The following is a 7,921-nucleotide window of genomic DNA, read 5'->3' on the forward strand; positions in this document are numbered from 1 at the left end:
AAGTTAAACAATCAAGCTCCTGGACAACAATGGCACTAATTAAAGTGCAAGCATGGGTTAATTCGTGACAAAACATTTTTAATTTTCTCCATATTTATTTCTAAATTGATGAAATGCATTTTTATTCTATTGTAGAAAAATTAGAATAGAACTTGTGCTACATAGTTTATGGAACTGATTTTGGGGGGTTTAAATTAATCCTTTCGAATAACTTCAAGCTGGGAGGATTGGCACATGACTGTAGGTAGTCACAGTTACTCAGGAGGAGATGGACCCCAAAAGTTTGATTAAGTATGAACAACATAGTGAGACCCTGTCTCAAAAAAGTCTTCATTGCGATATAATTTATGTAACATAAATCCAGCCACTGTAATTGTATAATTCAATAATTTGTAGCAAATGAAAAGAAGTTTGAGCAAAATTTACCATGCTTAATTCTAGTATATATTTCTTTTTTAAATTTATTATTTTTATTTTATATGTATGAGTGTATTGCCTGCCTATACGTAAGTGCACCCATGTCATGAAATGCCTGTGGAAGTCAGAAGAGGGCATTGGATTCCCCCAAACTGGAGTTACAGATGGTTGTTAGCCATCATGTGGGTGCTGGGAATCGAACCCAGGGTCTCTGCAAGAGTAGGCAGTGCTCTTAACCACTGAGCCATCTCTCCATCCCCTCTAGTACATATTTATAACCTTAAAAGATTTTCTTAGGTTCTTTTATGGTCAATCCCATTATCTGTCTCAACTCCAGAAAAAAAAAATATCTACTTTCTACCTTTATAAATTTGCCTTTTCTAGAAACTTCATTTAAATAGAGCCACATCATATCTAGTCTTTACATTTGACTTCGTTCACATAAAGTACTCTTCAGGGGGTTCGGCCAAGTAAGTGGTGTGCGTCTGAAGTTCGTTCCTTTTATCACTTCAGTGGTGTTTCATCATATGGATACGCCAGCACATTGTTCTGTTCGCCAGTTTTTAGTGTGATGCTATTCCGGGAGGAGATGTGAACAGCCACCCAGCTCTTTGGCTGCACCTGCACGTGCCTCCATGGTTATGCCTGTGCCTGCACCCAGGCAGGGCGAAGAAGCTCTGTGCCCAGGAGGGAAATGTACACAGTCTCCTAAGCAGAGTCGGCTTCCCATGCCTTGGTAAAATTTAAACCCTTTAACATTAAGTTTTTGGTGTGTCCATGTCTATCAACTGATGTTTATTGTTTCTGCTACTCGTGAGACCATCAGCAACTGAAAAGGAGGCACGCCTGCTTCCGGCGTCGAATCGCCAATACTTTAAGCATTAAGAGAAGACCAATCTGTAACTTAAATCGGGGCTTTCCATCACTCTGCATGGTCCTCACCTGCAGGTACTCCTGTCCACTCCTTTAGAGGAGTGCCTTGGTAGGTCTCCATCCCCGGGGCCTCGTTCCTTCACAGCAGGGGGTGCAGGAAGACTTGCCTGTACTTCTTATTTCCTTCCGTTTTACCACCTTACAGGCCCAGGTTACATGCTGGTCTAGTCGTCTGAGTTTGCTAAAGCCTCTTATTATTTTTTAATAATTAAAAAATATTTATTATTTTCATCTTATGTGTATGCATATATTGCCTGCATGTAGGTAAGTGCACCTGTGTCGGGGCGGAGGTCTGATCCCCTGGAACTGGAGTAATGGACAGTTGTTAGCTGCCATGTGGGTGCTGGGATTCAAACCAGAATAGTCAGTGCTCTTAAGCACTGAGCCATCTCTCCAGCCCTGCCTCTCTTATTTTAAAAAGACCATGCTCACCATGGGACTCAACCAAAGCCACTGAAGTTCCATCCAAGTCCTGAGGTTCCTGATAAATCAACTTTTCCCCCCAAACTCTACATGAACAGAGTCTCAGCTGGCCCAGTTGAACTGGGTTCAAACATTGGGTTTTCTATCTTTAGTCTTTTAAATTAACATTTTATTTTATTTTTTCCTTTCCTTACTATTTGACTCTTTTCACAGGCCTGGAGATGGTTTCAGTAGTTGGGAACACGGAAAGTGGTGGGGGAGTGTTTGTCGCAGCAACAGTTGAGCGGAATGCGGAACAGAAGTGCTCAGTGCACAAGGAGGAAGAGGGGGGGCGGAGGGGAGGTTGAGGTGTTGGGGAAGCAGGTATGGGCCAGGGCCAAGGCCTATCTACACTGGAAACCTGATCTTGTGCCTTAAGCCCCTACCCTTGCTGGCTGTCTCCTGACTGGAGGCCAGGGCTGGGAGTCCTCTGGACAACACTTTCTACAGGAACAAAATACGTGGAGATGTTGCTGCCCTATTGTGGTAACCTCAGAGGGCCTACAATCCTGCATTCCTCCTTCATCCCTGGCTTGTACAGGGCCACAGGCCAGACAGCTGGACTCCGTGCCATCTTTCACAGGGGCATCAGTTTTCCCCGGTGTCCAGCCTAGCAGTGCCACACTACAGCCCGGAGTGAGCTCTACAAGCGTTGCTGGTCTGATGATTAGGGGTGAGGATGGGACAGAGGCTGGAAGAGGGGCTCCAGTGGACCATCCCGGCACATGCACTACACTCACGGTGTTGGTGAAGCCACAGCCAGGCTGCTGCCCGGTCAGTACAATGACCACCTCTCTCGTCTTGGAAAAGCCTCGGGCCTTGCCTCCATTCATGGCCAAGTTCACCTGGAGGTCTACAGCCTGAGCCCAGGCCTGCTGGGCTGCATCCTTCCACGGCACATTGATGTTTCGGTACAGATGGGCCTGGGGAGCTGTCTGGGATTGCGAGCGCTCCTGCAGGCTCACGGTGACGCCCGCTGCGGCACAGGCAGGAGGCCTCCACGGCCCACGGGGGCGGCTTCTGGGGGTCGCTGGCAAAGGGCGCCAGGCGGCGGAGCTCTTCCAACAATTGCAAGTGGCAGATGGCGGCCTCGGCCTCACGGCATCGGGCGCTGCGGGCGGGCGAACAGCCTCCAGAGCCAACCCCTCCGGCGCTTCTGCAGACAGCATGATGCGGTCAGCTCCACCCAGGACTGCGCTGGCCACATCACCGTCCTCCGCCCGGGTGGGGCTGGGCTTCGCGATCAGGCTCTCCAGCACCTGCGTGCCTTCCCAGCTCAGATGCATCGCCCAGTCATCATCCTCGGAGCGAGGAAGACCTTCCCTGCAGGCATCTCACAGATCACCACGGGCCACGATCCATCACTGGCCTCCGGGATGTCGTCAAACCCGCGAACTCCACGGTTCTCGTCTTGATGTTCTTCCGTTTCTCTCCCAGGACCTTCCTAACTTCGTGCACATCGGCTGCCTTGCGGATGAAAGACGCAAACACCTCGTCTACGTCCTGCCCCACTCCAAACTCCAGGTCCTGGGTGTCCTTCTCTGACACAGCAGGTTGGTCCCCAGCAGCCCCGGGACGGTTCACCCGCTTCTTGCTGCCAACGAGCCACCGCTTTCCACCTCGGTCACTAGGAAGTCAGCATCTTTCTCCTCCGCCTGCCCTGAATTAAGCCCGTCATCCACGGGGATCTTGCCACCCACTTCCACCACCTTGCAAATGTTCCTGTAGTCCAGCCACAGGCGGTTCTGTCATGACCTGTGTTCATGTAGGGGTGTCCAGCATGACCTGCAGAGTGGCCCCTTCTCCAGCCCCACCCTGGCGGTGCTGCTGCCCTGGATAAGCCCAGCCCGGATCTCAGCTCCCTTAGTGTCCAGAGCCCACAACTGGCTGGTAGGGAACCGGGATGTGGGGAGGGAGGGAGGGGACAGCAGGGGGTAAGGAGTGGTTTAACCGAAGCTAAAGTTGCATGAAGAAACTTTATGGAAATCTACTAGTTTGTAAGCTAATTTAAAAAGTGTAATATAATATTTTCTCTATATAAAGGAAGTCATCCTCCCACCCTGCGTGGGAGGACAAACCTGCTCCCAGATGATATGGGGAGCAGTGCCAGGCATGATGCCTCTCTGTGTTATTGGTAAAGGAGGCCCCAGAGGTACCCAAACAACCCAGGTTTGCCATTCCTTGGGTATTCACCATCACTAGATGGTACGGCCCTATTGCTGAAGACCCCACTCACCTCTGGTGCACAACATAGACTAATCAGCTTTGACTGGTCAGGAAACACTCTGCTTACTGGCCAGCTTACACAGTGCCAGAGGTGCTAAGCAGGGTACCGGGGGAGAAAAGACATCCATGGTCTTATCCAGCACTGGACCCTGCATGTTTACAGTACCAACTACCTAGCAAGATGTGCCCACAAGTGCAACGGTGGCATGGTGATAGCCAACTGCTTTCTGATTAGGTATGAGACCTGTTTCACAGGAGGGACTTTGTGCCTGGCACTGGATTTCATATCTGGTCAAAAGCTGGCTTCCAGTTTAGCCCAGTTAGCTCTAGGTTCAGTGAGAGACCCTGCCTCAGTGAATGAGTTGGATAACCATAGAGGAAGACACCTAACATCAACCTGTACACACATGTACACATGCATGCATGTGCATTCTCACACGTGTGCCCACATATATGGAAACATACATATGTAAAGTGAAATTCACTTCTGGGTGACTTGCATGGTGCGCACTCTTGGCTCCCAGGCCAGCTGTCCTTAGGACTACCCACTAAGATAAAACCGAAGCAATGTATTCAGGTTTCCTTACTGAGTTTATGATGTTGGGGAGGGGGTTACTTACAAAGGCATGCACCTGTGGACTTTTTCCCTACATCTTGGCTAAGCTTTCCAGAAGCTCATACCGCCTCCCTGGCTTCCTCTGTGTCTACCCTTAGACATGCCTCCTCATGCACTTGAAATGACTGTCTCCTTCTCTATGGAGTCTCTTAGGGCTCAGACATCCAGCTGTTGAGAGTTCTTTTGAGGACACAGATATCCAACAACATATATGCACACTACAGAAACACACAAAGAAAAAAGAAATAGAAAACTTGAACAAACCAATAACAAGTAACAAGATTGAATTATTAAGAAAAATCCTCAAATCAATGTCCAGAAGCCATCACTATTGAATTCTACAAGATATTTAAATCAGATCTAACAGTATATCTCTTCATTGTTTTAACAAAAGAGCAGAGGAAATAATTCTTTTAACCACATTCTAGGAGACAGCATTTTTGGATATTCAAATCAGATAGACACAATAACAACAATAATAATATTAATAATAATCCTACAGGCTGACATCCCTGATATAAAAGTCTTCATCAGAATACCGACAAACCAGACCCAATAGCACAATAAAAAGATTATTCAACATGATCAAGTGGGATTTATCCCATGGATACAAAGATGATTCATTGTACATAAATCAATAAATGTGATACACTACACCAACATTTCAGTATATACACAGGAGGCATGTGGTAAAATTCAGCATCCCTCCATGATTACACAGAGTGAATTAGGTATTGAAGAAACACACCTCAGCATAATAAGGATCATTTGTGATAAGTCAGTAGGTGATATCGTATTGAGTGGGGAGAAACTGAGAGCTTTTGGTCTAAGAGCTGGAAGAAGGCAGGATGGCCACGGTTACCACCTTCATCTGTTACAGTTCCGGGAGAGCAGCCAGGCAAGAAAAGCCACAAAGGGCAACCAAAGAGGAAAAGAGAAAGCCAGATTGTCCTTGCTTTTGCATGACATGATCTTCCATAGAGGAGACTCCAAAGACCTGACAATAAAACCACTAAAACTGATACATTTATCAGTGTCAGGGTGTAAAATCAACATATGAAAATCCATAGAATTGATATATGCAAGTAGTGAATTATCTGAAATAAAAATACCATTTACAATAGCTAAAAATATTTTAGAATACATTTAACCAGTGAGGTAAAGGTCTCTGTAATAAAAATTATAAAATGTTGATTAAAGACATTAAAGAAGACACCAGAAATAGAAAGGTATCACACATTCATGGATTGGAAGAATCATTACTATTAAATGTCTGTGTGTTCCCAAAGCTGTTTACAGATTCAATGTAATAATCCACCTCAAAACACCAGTCACATTCTTCACAGAACTAGGACAATCATAACATTTTTATGGAACTGCAACCCCAAAATAACCAAAGCCACCCTGAGCACATGGAACAAAGCACGAGGCTCTAACACACTTGACTTCAAAACACTCGGCGAAGCTGGGTCACCCTAAGAGCAGACACATAAACCAATGGGACAGAATAGGGAGACTTGAAGTCCCCCCCAAGCCAACTGAATTTGTATGTGGATGGGTGGGTAGGGGTGTGTATGTGTCTGTGTGTATGTACACATATGTGTGACAGTTCTGCATGCACATATCTGAGTATGCACGTGGAGGCCAGAGGTTGACACTGGGTGTCTTCTGCCATTGCTCTACACCTTATGTTTTTTAGACAGTGTCTCCAACTTAACCTGAAGCTCATTAATTCCGCTAAGCTTGCTGGCCAGCAAGCCTCAGGGTTCCTCCTGTCTCTGCCTTTCCAGAGCTGGGACTATAGGCATGTGCTTCCGCACCTTGCTTTTCTCATGGGTACTGGGGATTGACCCCAGGCCCTCATGCTTGCACAACAAGTATTTTGCTGACAGTCATCTTCCAGGTCCCACAATTGATTTTTATTCATGTTATCCTGGTAAAAGGACATGCACTGGTGAAAGAACAGACTTTTCAAAAACTTTCTCTGTGACCCTAGGGAAAGGGTTTAGTGGGTATGAGCACTTCCTGCGCAAGCATGAAAACCCAAATTTGGATCCTCAGCACATAAAAAAGCTGGGCATGCACCTATAACTGCAGGGCTGGGGTGGGCTGGAGGCAGGAGGATTTCTGGGGTTTGTGTGTGGGGATGTGTGTGGGAGGGACAACAGGAAGCTCCAGGTTTAGTGAGAAACTCTGTGTCAAGAGACTAATGTCGAGCATGGTGGGGCAGGACACCATACGTCCTCTGGCCTCCGCATGTGGGTGCCTGGGTGAGGACATGTGCACACACACAGGCAGAGACATGCACTCATCACACACACATACATACATACACACAGACACAGACACACACACACAGACACACAGACACACACACCTGTGATTTGAGATTCCTGGAGAAACAGAAGCAGTGGGGCATATGGTACACGCCCACACACACATACACACACACAGACACAGACATACACACAGACACACAGACACACACACAGACACACAGACACACACAGACACACACACACAGACACACAGACACACACACACACACATTGTGCTGTGAAAATTAGATAGCCATAATAATGAAACTAGGTTCCTATCTCTCACCAGTTATGAAAGTTAAGTTGAAATGGATTAAAAGTTTCCTGTAAGGAAACTAAGACATTTTGTCAGAGAAGTGCTTGGAGACAAAGCATGGTAAGCAGTTTGTGTCTAAGATCCCACACGAACAGGAAACAAAAGCAAAAGTAGACAAATGGCAAGATGGCAAACTAAACAGCTGTTTTCATTCAAGTGATCAGTAAAGTGAGAAGATAACACACAGAAAGAAGAAAAAATACAAGCCATACATTTGACAAGATACTGATATCTAAAATATATAAGGACTTTCCAAAACTCCATAGCAAAATCTCCAACAATCTGTTTAAAATGGGTAATGGACTTTTTAAAGAAAACAGATAATTTATTGAGAATTTCATACATGCGTATAAGGTGTTTTGATCAAATCCACGCCCACTCCTTCCCCTCCATATCTCCTATATCTCCCCATCACTTTTTTCTGATAACTTCATGTACTCTTTCTATTATTTATTTATTTATTTATTTATTTATTTATTTATTTATTTAGCTAGCTAGCTAGCTAGCTAGCTAGTTAGTTAGTTTTTTGTTAACTTTTACAAAAACTTTGAGAATTTCACATATGCGTACAAGGTGTTCTGATCAAATCCATGCCCACTATCTCCCCTTCAACACCTCCCATATCAGATCGGA

At 45.8% G+C, this 7,921-nt stretch overlaps 1 pseudogene; it reads right to left on the reverse strand.

The window, feature by feature from the left end:
• Positions 1–2,351: 2,351 nt before the first annotated feature.
• LOC103725284 overlaps positions 2,352–7,921 on the reverse strand; it is an 11,075-nt pseudogene continuing 5,505 nt past the window's right edge.

The sequence above is a fragment of the Nannospalax galili genome, unplaced genomic scaffold, assembly GCF_000622305.1.
Source record: "Nannospalax galili isolate Female #2095 unplaced genomic scaffold, S.galili_v1.0 scaffold2369, whole genome shotgun sequence".
NCBI classification, from domain to species: domain Eukaryota; kingdom Metazoa; phylum Chordata; class Mammalia; order Rodentia; family Spalacidae; genus Nannospalax; species Nannospalax galili.